This window comes from Pteropus medius, unplaced genomic scaffold, assembly GCF_902729225.1.
Source record: "Pteropus medius unplaced genomic scaffold, Ma_sr-lr_union100, whole genome shotgun sequence".
NCBI lineage: Eukaryota > Metazoa > Chordata > Mammalia > Chiroptera > Pteropodidae > Pteropus > Pteropus medius.
In genome coordinates, this window is record NW_024344240.1 from 9,157,732 (window position 1) to 9,173,199 (window position 15,468).

The following is a 15,468-nucleotide window of genomic DNA, read 5'->3' on the forward strand; positions in this document are numbered from 1 at the left end:
TAGCACCTGTAGTTCAGTGTTGAATAAAAGTAGAAAGAGTGAGAACTCTTGCTTTGCTCCTGATCTTGGGAGGAAAGTGTCAATATTTTATCGTTAAGTATGGTATTAGCTGTAGGATCCTTTTAGGTGTTATTAGATTGAAAAAGTTCTATTGTATCCTGGTTTTCTGGATATCCTTTTAAAATCGAAAGTAAATTTTTTTCCTCAACTACTTTTTCTGTCTATTAAAATAGTCATTTTGTTTTGAATTTTATTCTGTTAATGTGATGGATTATGTTGATTCTCAAATGTTAAATCAAACTTGCATTACTAGGATTAACTTTACTTGGTCATCATTGCTGTGTTCAATTTGCTAATTTTATAAGATATATTTGCATCTAGATTCATGAAAGATGTTGATCTGCAATTTTTTTCTTCGTAACATATTTTTCAGGTTTGAGGATTAGAGTTATGTTGATCATATATAATGAGTTGAGCAATACCTCTTCTCTGTTTTCTGAAAGAGTTTATGTGAGATTAGTTTAGAATTCACCAGTGAAATCAAATGAGCCTAGAGTTTTCTTCGCAAAAAAAGAGTTTGATAACAAGTTCATTTTCTTAATAATTATAGGGCTATTCAGATTTTCTATTTCATTTTGTGTCAGTTTTTGTAAGGTGTATTTTTCAAAGAAATTTTCTATTTCATCTAAGTTTTTACATCTGGTAGCATAAAGTTGTTCCTAATATTATCTTATCACCTTTTGATGTTTGTATCAGTAATCTCTTTTTCATTGCTGATATTGAAAATTTGTATTCTTTAACTTTTCTTGTTCAATTTAGTTTATCAATTTTGTTGATCTTTTTCAAGAAACATCTTTTTTCTTTGTTAATTTTCTCTATTTTATTTTCTATTTAAAAAATCTATTGATTTCTACTTTTTATTATTTCCTTCTCCCTACTTACACTGGGCTTACTTTTCTTTTTAAACTCATAAAATGAAAACTTAGTTATTGATTTTAGAACTTACTTCTTTTTAATATAGGCATTTAAAGCTACAAATTACTATTTTTTTAGCTGCATCTTATCTCAGAAAGTTTTGTATGTTATATTTTTATTCTGATGTAGTTAGAATATTTTCTAATTTCCTTTGTAGTTTCTTCTTTGATCAATGGATCATTTAGAAGTATACTGTTTAATTTTCAAATATATCAGAATTTTAATTATTTTATTTATTTCTAATTATAGTCTATTGTGATCAGAAAACATTCTCTGAAACTTTAAACCTTTTAAATGTATTTAGACTTGTTTTATAGCCAGAATATGGTCTATTTCTTTTTAATGTACTGAACTTGAAAAAAGTGTATCCTGCAATTGTGCTATAAATATTAATCAGGGAAGTTGATTGATAATCTTCAGATCATCTATGTACTTATATTTTTTCTAATTGTTTTTATCAATTTTCAGGAGAAGAGGGTTAAAATCTTTAAGTACAGTCCTACCATCATTATTAAAAATTATTATTTATCCTCTAGTTTTCTATTCCTGTGTTCTTTCTTTCTTGCCTTCTTTCGGACTTTTAAATAATTCCATTTTTAATTTGTCTATTGAGCTCTTTTCTCCACTTACTTGTGTTATTTTTTTAGTGGTTGTTCTAGGGCCGTATATGTATAACTTTTCACAATTTACTGGAATTGCATTTTTTATAAAATGTAGAAACTTTATATAACCTTTATAACCATGTAAGAGTATTTACCAACCTCCCCACTATTATTTATGCTATAGTTATCATATGTATTACATCCACATTAGTTATAAATCCTTTTGAATGCTGTTATAATTTTTGCTTTAAACAATCATACATATTTCAAAGAAATTGAGAGGTAAAAGTCTTTTTATATTTACTTAGATATTTACCCTTTCTGATACTCTTCATTTTTTCTTGGGTATGAATTTCCTTTGGTATTATTTCACTTTAGCCTGAATAACTTTCTTTAGAATATCTTGTAGCACGTATTTGTTGTTAACAAATCCTTAGTTTGTTTGTTTTTTGGGGGGGTGGGGCATCATTGTCTTCATTCTCTTCCTTTTCCTGTTTCCTCTTCAATATCTTTATCTTCATTCTTGGAGGATATTTTCACTGGTTTGACAGTTTTTTTTTTTTTCCTCTCACTTAAAAGATGTTATCCCACTATTTTTTGGCTTCATTAGTTTCTGATGAGAAGTCAATGATCATTTGAACATATTTCTTGTGTATGTATTGTGTTGTTTTTCTCCGGGTAGTCTCAAGGTTTTGTCTTTGTCTTTGTTTTTTTGGCAAATTTGTTATGTGTACTCAGGCATGGATTTGTTTGTATTTATCCTGGCTGGGGTATACTGAGCTTCTTGAATCTGTAAATTCATATCTTTCATCAAAATTGAGAAATTTTCTGGCCATTATTTCTTCAAATGTTCTACTCCATTCTCTGTCCTCTTTTTCTGAAATTATACAATACATAAGAATAGCATATTATGCTTTTGGATATTGTCTCATTGGTCTTTGAGGCTCTATTTTCATTTTTTCCTCTTTTTTTCAAGTAAATTGACATTTTCTCTATCTCCATTCTGTTGGTAGGCTCATTCAGTGATTTTTAAAACTCTTTCATAATTAAAAATAGTTTTAGAATTTTCATTCGATTCTCTTTATATTTTTGTCTCTGTGTTAAATATTCCTGTCTTTTTATCCCACTAGAGGTAAATAGCCTTCTGGGAATCATTTCTTTTTCTTTTTTTTTTTTTGGAACTATAGTTTTATTATTCTGCTAGTGCTGTTGCACTTCTGTGGGAAAATTTCCACATGGAGGGTCACCTTCCTACTCACCATCTTCCTACTCTCTAGTGCATACAATTTATCACAACGGGATATCACATCTTTAAAATACATCATTTTAAAATGGAGTACCAACACTTGAAACTAATATATCTCAATAAAAATTAATGCTTAGAAAAACCATCAATTATATCTTCTTATGTGCTAATTACCTAAAGAATACCTTCCAAACTACTATTTAATAAATGATTATGATAAGGTTATTAGTGATAAATCATAGGAAGTGACCCACATGTCTCTCATTGAGATTATTAGATTGTTGAACCCTTAATGATTTTCTGAGTCTGCAACTCAGGAGTCAAAGAGGGATAGGGTCAGAGAGAATAGTGGGGACAGAGAGTTGTTTCTAGCTAAAGAGTCATGCTTTTTAGACATACATACAAGTCTATAAGTGACTACTATTAAAAAAAAGTTTCAAAATCCATTATTTTTCTCATATTAGTGTTATCCGATCTATCAACAAATCATTCTCAGAGATTCTGATGCTTATAGTGATACTGTGGGGCAGGTTTTAATAGTAATAATTAGCCTAGGTGCAAGGAGGGTGTATCTGAGGGGAAGAACAAAGGAGAAAGTCTTACCATGCGCATACAATATGGCCATTATTATTTCATCTCAAAGGATGACCAAGATCTTGTTCTATATATTGTCCTATTTAAAAACCAGATTTCTAATATTATGCAATCTCAGTTCCTATATTTGATTTGTATCTTTGGTTTGATTGGTTGGAATATATTTCCAAATTTTCTTTTTTTCAAGGACACAGGAATATTTTCTAAGCCATTTCTTTTTAAAAACTGAGATATAGTTCACATACCATAAGATTCACCCTGTTAAAGTGTACAAACCAGTGGGTTTTAGTATATTCAAAAGTTGTACAACGATCAGCATTATCTAATAATATTTAATTCCAGAACATTTCCAATATTCCCTAAAGAAACTCTGTACCCATTTGTGGTAACTCTGCATTCGCCCTCACCCCAGACTCTGGCAACCTCTAATGTACTTTCTGTCCCTATAGATCTCTCTTTTCCAAACATTTTGTGTAAATGGAATCATACAATATATGACCTTTTATATCTGGCTTTTTTCACTCAATATAATATTTGCAAGATTCATTTATGTTGTAGCATGTATCAATACTTCATTCTTTTTTATGGCTCAATAATATTCCATTGTATGGATACACCACTTCTTGTTTTCCATTCATCTGTTGATAGACATTTGGGTTTCCTTCTTTTTGGCTATTAAAGTAATACTACTATGAACATTCATGTATAGTTTTTGTGTCAATATATGTTTTCATTTCTCTTGGGTATATATATCTACGAGTAGAGTTGCTGAATTCTAAGCCTTTTCTTAGAAATTTATTCTGTTATGAGAGATAACACAACTAATAATAATATTTTGGGGTTATAACTCTTTCCTTTAAAAACAAAGTGCATATTTGTAATCATTTTTATCTCTATATAGATATTTAGAGAATTTTTTTTTTTTTTTTTTTTTTACCATAAATTCAGGTAGCCTCCAGTGGTGTGGTCTTGGGGAGAAAAGATGTTGTGATATGCCTTCTGACTGCTCTCTTTCCAGCAGCTTTTGTTTATGTTGAGTTATGAGCATGTGCCTGGGTGTGTATGTTTTGAATTTGTTTTCATCAGCCTTACTTCTAAAGTGGAAAAATAAGTCTCTTTAGTGAAAAGTCTTCTAAGATTCTGGCACTAAGTTTTGGAGATAGTGTACATTTTCATCTTTTCAGTTTTTTTCCCTTAGTTTTTTTAGTAGGAAGTTGAGCGAGACTGTGACAGGGACGCATCTTAAATATAGTCTATTGAAACTAGATGTTCGGGTTCCTCTTTTTTTCTGAGGTTAGCCCATATTCTGAGTCAAATAGTGGATCTATACTTACAGGATTAAGACAGATCCCAACAAATTGGCAAGAAGCAGAGCCCATTAGTCAGAGTATACCTTGAACAATGGAAGTTAATATTCAATTTTCATGGGATGTTTCATCTGGTACTATATGAGGGCATCTTACCTTTTTAGTTGTAATTGATCTTTGTTTTTAAAATTCCCCCAAAATAAGAGCCTACATAATGGAATTTGAATTTCTGGATTCATAGCCATCAAAAGTCTGTCATTAAATATAGTTTAAAAACAATACATAAATTAAAAGGATGAGAGGACAAAGAACAAAGTAATGGCATTATACTGCTCTGTTCAAGGTCTGGAAAGGAAAGAGCTCAAGAGGGCTTCTGAATGCTGAGTGCAGAGCCAGAGTTGAGCTCGTGGCTGGCAAATCTGAAGTGGTCATTATTCATTTCACAAATTAGTCTGAGACATTAAGTTCTCATTTAGATTTACTAAGCACATTCATTTAGCTCCCCGACTAGAAGTATTTTTTTAATGTTCTCTTTTATTACATTAATATATATCAAATGTAACCTCTGTAAAAAGAAAATATTTCTTGATCTTTCCCACAGCTTCCCATATCAGATATGTTATATGACCTATATTTTGTATCACTAGAATGTGAACTCCCTGAGGAAAATAATCTTATTTATGCTGGTATCTTCAGGGCTTGGTATGTTGCCTGGCTCATTCTAGTTGGGTAGATGTTGTTAATTACTTACAACATGCCAGTCTCTCCTGCAGGCCCTGGCAATAAGGAGGTTACCAAGATAGTCACATGACAGTTACTTTCAGCCAACTGTCTACCAGGAAACAGACCATGAAATAAGATATAGCATGAAGCTGGCTTGCTGTTTTAAGTGGAACCCTACAGGCACTTAGACGGGACAGAACACGATGTCCAGAGAGGGCTTTCTTTTGTGGTGGAATATGAAGTCAGTGTGTGGGAGTCAATTAGGTGAAAAGGGACAGGATATGTTTCTCAGCCTGAAGGAAGCACATGAGACAGGGTTTTGACAGGTTTGAAGAAGCCAGAGAAGTCCAGTGGGAGGGAGAAAGAAGTGTTGAGGAGGATGTGGTGCAGAGCAGAGCACAGCAGGCAGAGGGCGACAGAGCCCTTCCATCCTAAGAGGATCCCTAAGCCATGGGGGAGTTGGCGGTTTACCCTAAGAACAAGACCGTGCTAAAGGTTTTAAGCTGGGATGGGATATGATCTGTCTTGTATTTTAAGAAAAGGACACTTTAGTTGTGGGGTGCACAATGACTTGGTGGGAATAGGAGAGGCTGCAGAGTGTCCATTTGCCACACTGGTGGCTTAACCTCCAGTGATAGCAGGAGACATGGAGAAAAAACACGTTTAGAGACATTCTGATTGGAAATAGCAGAGTAAAGACATTTATGGCCCCAAAACTAGTAAAGGCAAGAAAAAATATAAATGAAGAAAAAATCACGTTTTTCGTAATCTTAAGTCGAAAGTGATGAAAATATCTGCCAAATATAGTAAAGTTTGGGCTGAATGGAGGGGAAACACACAGAATGGAAACATATTTCTGCAATTTCACGTTAGGCTATGTTTTCCAGCAGTAGGCAGCACAAATCAAATGAGTCCCATCAATAATTCCTTACATGGGCTAGCATAGTCTGAAGCCTGACCCCACTGCATATCTCTGTTTGGAGGAGTACTGAGGAGACATATTCTTTGTATAAAACAGATTTCAAAGTGTTAATCACCTTTGAGGTTGCCGTTCACTATATATATATATATATATATATATATATATATATATATATATATATATATATATATACATACACTTGCTTAGGTAAAGTCTGAATCACTACCCTCATCATATACAGGGGTTTACTTTCACCCTCCTGTGACCACAGGAAAAATGCAGGGGGGACAGATTGCAGAGCAGATCTCAACTGAAGCTTCCTGAGGCTTTAATTCACTCCCCTTGCTCTTCTCCAGACATTACCCGCTACCCCGCCCCCCACTAAAACAAATAGCTTGGCTAGGAATAATGAATTTCATAAGTTATAAATAAAAACTGGACAAAAACCTAGCATGCAGCCTAAATGCAGCAGCCCTCCTTTATCAACAGGAATTATGTTGCAAGATGCCCCCAGTGGATGCCTTGAAATTGCAGATGGTACTGAAACATATATACCATGTTTTTTTCCAATGCATGCACATCTGTGATAAAGTCCAATTTACAAATTAGGCATAGTAAGATATTAACAACAATAACTACTAATAAAATAAAATGATTAGGACAATATGCTGTAATAAAAGTTATATGAACATGGTCACTCATTTCAGGGATCCTTTGCTGAAGTCTTCATATAGGCTCAGTACTTTCTGGTACAAATGTTGCTGTCATTCAGAACAGGTTTTCTATTTGCGTCTTCCACCCACAAATTTAATTCCTCTTCCATTTTAACTAAGCCCTATCATGCACTGTGACTGTAACTTTTGTAATTTGAGGTGTGATGGCAAAACTAACACAGATTTCTTTTTCCTTTTTTACAATTTTATGAATAGAAGATTTATTCTTACCATAAATCTTCTTCAAGAAGATTTATTCTTACCAAGTTGATCTTAGCAACTTCAGTATATGATTTTTTTTTCTTTCCTTATTGAGAACTTTCACCTTTTTAATATCAGGAAGCACTTTACAGCTTTTCTTTGGCATATTCAAATTGCCAGCATCATTATTTTGTGCTTAGGGGCCATTAATAAGTAAAATAAGGGTGACTTGAACACAAGCACTGTGACACTGCTGCAGTATATTTCATAACTGAGTCAGCTACCAAAAGACTAACAGGCAGAGAGCAGGCATATGCTGGGCAAAGGGATGGTTCGCATCCTGGGCAGGATGAAGTGAGAAGGTGTGAGATTTCGTCATGCTATTAAGAATGGTGTGTGTTTTAAAACAAATTGTTTATGTCCATTTATAGCAGTTGACCTAAAGTTATTGAAACTGTGGATAAGTGGGGAGCACTGTACTAATAGAAAAAAGGCAGAAATTTACATAAGAAAAATTCAAGAACATATATCAAAGGAAACTGTTAAAGTGTAATTGCTAGATATTTCTCCATAATATAAAAAAATTAAATTAAGCTTGGCATTACTCAACAAGAAGACATGGAAGAAAATGTAAGATGAACTGGCATAGTTCAGAAAGGATCTCGACTTTAAAAATAAAATGTTAAAAATGAAAATCACTTATAAGCAGAATTTAAGATACTTTTGACCATGCAGTTGTGGTCATGAAAGACAGATAAACAAAATGACATAAAAATAATAATTAAAAAATATTGGACACAAATTGTATTCTAGAACACAAAAGAGAATCAATATCTATATAATTGATATTCCTGAATACAAGATTTTTAAAAGATCTAAATAAGGAGCATTCAAGTACAGAAGAGATCACCCTTAATAAAGACACTTTAAGTGCTTGAAGCTAAGAAAAAGATGTCTATCCGCAGAGAGGGGACTTGCTAGTAATAGACCTAGGGCAAGTTACTTAATTCTTCACACTCATTTATTTTCATCTTCTTTAAAATGAGAATAATAGTAGTACCTGTATCATAAGATTTGGAAGACCAAATTAGTTAATTTAAATAAAGCATTCAGATTAGCATCTGAAAAATAACAATACTTAAATAAGCATGAGCTCTTTCTTTGTTACTTCTTTCTTTCTCCCCTTCCTCTTCTTTCTCTTCTCTTCCTCCTTCTTTTTATTATTAACATTACTATTTAACAACTTACCAGAAGTTTTGGACAAAGAAAGAAATAAGCTATTAAACTATTGGAAGAAAGTGAGAAATTGTCATCATTTGCTGCTAAATTGGCCTACTTAGAAAAATTAAGAAAAAAAATTCAGCCAGATTTCTAGATATAAGTGAACATACAAAAATCAACCATGGTCATATATACCACTGTAAATCATCAGGAAAAATAAGTGAAATGATATCAATTAAAATAATAATCAAACTATAGAGTTTATAGAAAATTATCTAGTCAATGATTAATCATATCTTTAGTGGGAAAATAAAAATGATTTAAACACATTTTGGAAAGGCCTGAAAAAGATATATATTAAACTCAAGGATAGGATAACCATAATGATAAAAATGTTAATTTCTCAAATTAGTCTATACATTCAATTCCATTTTAATTAAAACTCCAATTGATATGTGTAGAAACTGGGAAACTGATTCTAAAATGTATATGAAACAATAACTTTTCTAACAGAAAAGTTAGATGATTTTGAAAGCATGGAACAAGGGTAGGGAGTATGTTCCATTTTATAAAGCTAGAATAATAAAAGCATGGTTCTCTGTGAAAGCCAACAAGGAATCCAGTAGAGCAGAGAAGGTTGTTTAGAGAAGGTTAATATGAGGTAGCAGAGGCAACAAAAACTGATGGAAAGCATGCTTTATTTGCTAATGATACATGGAAAATTTATCAGTATTTGGAGAAAACAACATTAAATCCATTTTTACTTTGGGTGAAAAAGTGAAAGGTAAAATGTGAAAGGTAAAATTATCAATCAAATGAAAGAAAATGTACAAGGATATCTTTGTGACTTACAAGAAGAAATAACTAAAAGGGGACCAAAATAAAAACTGTAAGTGAAAAAAATAGATGAATTTTATTACATTAAAATTAAAGATTTCTGTTCTATGAAGGACATCAAAGATAAAATTAATAAATAGATGATGGACTAGATGAAGATATTTGCAATGTCTAATTCCAACAAACAATCAATATCTAAAATATTAGCAATCAGAAAGGAAAATGCAAGAAATTCAATAGAAAATGAACAAAAGGGTATAAATAGACATTTTATGGAAGAAGAGAAGTGTTTAATAAGTATATGAAGAGATATTAGTTCTCTAGTAAATGAAAAATGCAAGGTGAAACAATAGTGATATACAAATTTAAACCCATGTGGTTATAGCCTTGTTTAAAGTCTATTTTGTCTGGCATAAGTATTGCTACCCCAGATTTTTTTTCATTTCCATTTTCATAAAATATCTTTTTCTATCCATTTACTTTCAGTCTATGTGTGCCTTTAGGTCTGAAGTGGGTCTTTTGTAGGCAGCATATGTATGAGTCTTGTTTTATTATTCATTCAGCCACCCTATGATTTTTGATTGGAGCATTTAAACCATTTACAATTGAAGTAATTATTAATAGGCATGTAGTTATTGCCATTTTATTATTCGTATTTTTATTTTTTCCTTCTTCATCTAAAAGAAGTCCCTTTAACATTTCTTATAATACTGATTTGTTGGTGATGAATTCCTTTAGCTTTTCCTTGTCTGGAAAGCTCTTTATCTCTCTCCTTTGATTTTAAATGATAGCCTTTCTGGGTAGAGTAATCTTGGTGGCAGTTCCTTGGTTTTCATCACTATTTTGTGCCAATTCCTTCTGACCCGCAGAATTTCTGTTGCAAAATCATCTGACAGTCTTATGGGAGCTCCCTTGTAGGTACCGGGTTGCTTTCCTCTTGGTGCTTTTAAGATTCTCTCTTTGTCTTTAGGTTTGGCATTTTAATTATGATGTGTCTTGGTGTGGGCCTCTTTGGATTCATCTTGTTTGGGACTCTCTGTGCTTCCTGGACTTTTATGTCTATTTCCTTCACCAGGTTAGGGAATTTTTCAGACATTAGTTCTTCAAATAGATTTTCAATCTCTTGATCTCTCTCTTCTTTTTTTGGTACTCCTATGATGAGAATGCTGTTACACTTGAAATTGTCCCACAGGTCCTTTAAGTTACCCTCATTTTCTTTGATTCTGTTTTCTTTGGATTGGGTGTTTTCTGCTACCTTGTCTTCCAAATTGCTGATTCAGTTTTCTGCTTCATCTAATCTGGTATTGATCTCATCTAATGTATTCTTTATTTGAATTATTGTATTTTTTTTATTTCTGACTGGTTCTTTTCATGTTTTCTATCTCTTTGTGTTACTTCTTATTGATTTCATCTATTCTTCCCCTAAGTTCATTGAACATTTTTATAGCCAGTGTTTTGAATTCTTTATGTGATAGATTGCTTGCCTCTATTTTGTTTAGTTCTTTTTCTGGAGTTTTGTTCTTTTCTTTCATTTGAAAAAAGTTTCCTTTTTCTCTCCTTTTTGCTGCCTCCATGTGTGTATTTCTATATATTAGGTAGATCTGCTACCTCTCCCAATCTTGGCAGGATATCCTTATGTAGTAGGTATCCTATGGGGCCCAGTGGCACAGACTCCCTGGTCATCTGAGTTGGGTGTTCCAGAGGTGTCACTTATGTGTGCCTTCCTATTGTAATTATGCCTTGATTGCTGTTGGCACATCAGTGAGTGGGATTGACCCTCAGGCTGACTGGCTATGAGGACTAGCTATGAGTATAGCAGATGAGCTGTGGTGTGGATGTTAACTCCACGGAGCAAGATTCACTTTAATGGGGCCCTGGTGCCTGCTGATTTTACCTTTTGGGTGTGTCATTTGTGGAGCTGATTTTACCCTTTGGATGTGTCATTGGTGATCTGTTGTGTGAAGCCAGTTGCCAGGTGTGTTGCTTCTGAGGCCTCCTGGGAAGGGTTCTGTTTCAAGCCCAGGTCCATTGCTTCCTGTGCCAAGCTTATGGCTACTTGGTAGGAGCTACAAAGTGATCTGCAGTTGGTAGCTATATATGCTGGGCTTGGAGACATCTGGGAGTTGTTATGTTATAAACTGAGGCTGGCTAGTGCTGGGCTTAGAGGTGCCTGGGAGAGGCTAGGCTTCAAATTGAGGTTGGCTGCTGCTAGTGCCAGTGACTGCATAGCAAGAGATACAAGACATACTGAAGCCAGCTACTGCTTGTTTGGGATTTGTGGACCTTGTCATATTTTAGGAAGGTCCACGTTATGGGCCAGGGCAGCAGTTTGTGAGAAATAGACACTGAAAAAGGTTAGGGCTGGTCCGTGGGTTTGTTGGGGCAGGGTCTAAGGGAATTAGAGCATGGGCAGGGTGAATGGTGTTAGCCAGGTTGATGGAGACTCATATATGATGCCCTCCTACGCCTGCGAGCTATGTGGAAGAAGGGCCCAACAAAGGAACAATGACACCTGCCAGCACTCTGTCCCAGCCAGAGCTGCCCTTCCAGGCCTCGCCCCAAAGACAGACAATTCAGTTCTTCCCTCTATGTCCCTTGTGCTTTTCTAGCTGCTGCCATAGCACTGGAGCTCAGTGAGTGAGTCCATCAGCAAGTTTGTGTGAAAGGCCCTTTAAGAGGAACACCTGGGACTCTAGCAGCCCTCCATCTCACTCAGCCATAATTCCCTCTGGTTTTGGCAGCCAGAAGTAATGGGTGCTCTGGGCTGGGGAGCCTGGTGTGGGACCCCTTGCTTCTCAGGAGAGACCTCTATAGCCGAGAGATCCCTCCTGATTCTTAACCAGCACGTGTGGGTGTGGGGCCAGACCATTTTACGTCTTTGCTCCCTATAAGCCTCCATCCCTTCTGCCAGTCTACACACGGCTTCTTCTTTATAGCCTTAGTTATAGGAGTTCTCTTCAGCTAGATGGCAGGTGGTTCTCAAGGGTTGTCATGAGAGGAGGCAAGCACAGTTCATGCCAACTTTTAATGTGAGAAGGTAGTGGAGAAATGTTGAAACATACCTTTAGAAAGAAAGAAATTTGCATGGAGCTTAGCACAAGTACAAATCAAATATAAAGGCAACAGACAGGCAGACAGATATTTTCAGTTATTCAAAAACCCAGGAAATATAGCATAAATCTTTCTTGGAGAAAATATTTGAAGTCATTTAGTTAAACAACAGACAAAAAGAGAAAAAAATAGATTTAAGGGTAAATATCCATAGGAATTCTGCAAATAAGATTAAATATAAACATCATACATCCCCATAATGTGGAAGTAATAATAGAACCTATTATGAAGAGCAAGCGGTGAGATGGGAAAAACTGGGGAACAAGAGGTGAAGGCTTTCCTTAGGCTACATTGTGAGGACAAAAAAAGACAATATTTAAAGGAAATAAATCAAATATTTAAAAGCAATAAGAATAGAAAATATAGTTTATTTAATCAAAACTAGAAAAAGAGGTGTGGGAGATGATGTAAAGTGACTTTAATGTACACATTTATTGATCTTTCATGGTCGAGAGTCAAGAGAAATAATTTAACATTGAAAAATCAAGAAATGGAGCTTAAACATGTATTACCGAAAGTTAAAATAGTGACCAGTAGAAGAACTAAAATCAGACTAAGTCATCAAGCGCATGGAAGATAAGGAAGTTGTGGTTAGACAGAGGAATTTCAGAAATAGTGATTTCAGAGGTGATGTCTACTTTTCTAGTTATATAAGGAGGATTATAGGAAATTTAACCTTTTTATAGTGTATGAGGAAATGGCGATTGTTTTTTAAGATGGGTGCCTCCGAGTACTTATAAAATGTATCATCCCTTTTGACGTTGGGCTTCTTGGTGTGCAACAGACAGAACAGTTTCCAGTCACTAAGCAGTTACTGCCTCCAAAATCTTGAAACATAATAAAATCAGGAGACAGGTGTTTGAAGAATGATTTTTTCTTTTGGGACAATAGGAGGAGATAAAATGAAAGGTCTATAAGAGACAATGAGATGAATAAAAAGTTACACTGATGTCTACAGATTTGGATATATATTCCTAAATTATTAAAGTATTTCTCAGACAGGCTTTTCAGATAACTAGAATTCCAGACTGGTGAGCTTTTTCATGGTGTGTTCAATGAGTGAAGGGATTAAAATCCCTGTGCAAGATTCTTTTGTAGTTACTTTGAGATTACGGTTCCTAGATCAAATATAGGATATCCAATTAAATATAAACTTCAGATAACAGAGTAATTTTTTTAGTTCAATTATGTTCCATGAGATATTTGGGATATACTTATACTAAAAATTATTTATTGATTACTTGAATAAAATTCAACTGAGTGTCCTATATTATCATTTGATAACTATGGCAAGCTTATTTGGGATAAATGATCAGCTGTTAGAGGAGACAAAAAATGGTGTCTTTATTTTAGAAACATAGGCTATAGTTTCTAAAGCTGATCAAAATCATCAAATGCTTTGGGAATATATTTTCCTGAAAATGAATGAGATTTGTACTACATAAACATGAAGTCATCCTGTTTAATCTTGGGCGCCTTTTGATGCCTCCATCTTCTCAATTAGATGAAACTACATTCATGGAGGTAGAGTGGTGCTTTTAACAATTTTACAAGTTGACTTTTTTCTCTGTAACATGAATCCAGTTGCACCTTCAAGTGCTCTTAGGCACATTATTGTTTTTTTTAATCAATAGAACAAATGATGTTAACTGGGCCTGTGTTAATAAGGGAAAGGCATCACTGACTAAGCTAAATCATTAACAGAAACAATTATCAAAATGCTAGACTATAACCTTCCCCCTCCCTCCTCTTTTTTTTTTTTTTTTTTTTTTTGGTGGGAGAGAATGTTGATAGTTTGGGATTATCTTGAAGTAGTTTACTAACTCTTCTTTTTCTGCAGGCACCTTGCTAAGGTGTGTGGTTATTTATAATTTTTTTTAAAATTTCAATTACAGTTGACATGCAATTTATATTAGTTTCAGGTATACAGCATAGTGGATAGACATTTATATAACTTGTGAAGTGCCCCCCAGATAAGTCTAGCACTCATCTGGCAGCACATATAGTTATTACAATATTATAGACTATATTCCCTATGCTGTACTTAAGTTGTTGTGGTTCTTAATGCTTTACATTTTGAGATTCATAAAGTATAATTTGTCTTGAGCTTTTTCAGGAATTAAACTTTAAGAAAATTAGTTAAGTGGAAAATTGTTTTCCCTTCCTCCTGTTCCCACTGGAGGAAAAATAAGGTTTTTGTTAAAATTCTACTAAAGACAAATTATTTCAATTATAAATCATAACTCTTTAGGCATAAAGTTTTTGTCACATTTTTATAACCCTAAAATAAATACTTATTAATTCCTTTAATGCATTTTAATTATCAGCAATTCTTAAGACCACTGTTGAGTTGCAGTGAAACAGTACTGTATCACTTAGGATTAAAAGAGAGGTTTGTTGTAGGTATAGAATCAAACTAGTTTGAGATTAAAAATTCAGATTTTTATTTTTATTTTAAGAACAAAATTTTTCTTTTGCTTAAAGTATGTTGTTTTCTCTCTAAAGAAAAAAAGGATGGCAATTATTTATAGATGGATTCTATTGTATATAAACATGTATCTCTGAATAGTTTTTGGTGAGTGTTCTAAGTCTTAAAAAGTCTTTTGTTCAGACTGATAATAATTTTAAGGAAGATAGTTGAAATGTAGGTGCAGCAGAGCCAGAAAGGACTTGGGCAACTCTAAGAGATAATAATGACAATAAGAAAAGATATTTTAAAGTTAACATGTCCAAAACTGAGCTTCCAATATTTCTCTCCAGAACCTTCACCTCGTTTAGTTTTCCTATATCAGTAAGTAAATGGTAATTTTGTTCTTCTAGTTTCTCAGGTTCAGTATCTGGGTGTAATTCTTCACTGACCTGTTCTCTCATACTCCAGTACCCAAACCATCCTGGCTGCCGGTCAGCACTACCTTCAATTGTACTAGGACTTTCACCACTTCTTAAAGCACCAATGTCACCACTTGGCCCAGGTCACTGCACCCTCTCCCTGCCTTAGCTTTTCTTCTGCTCTGCA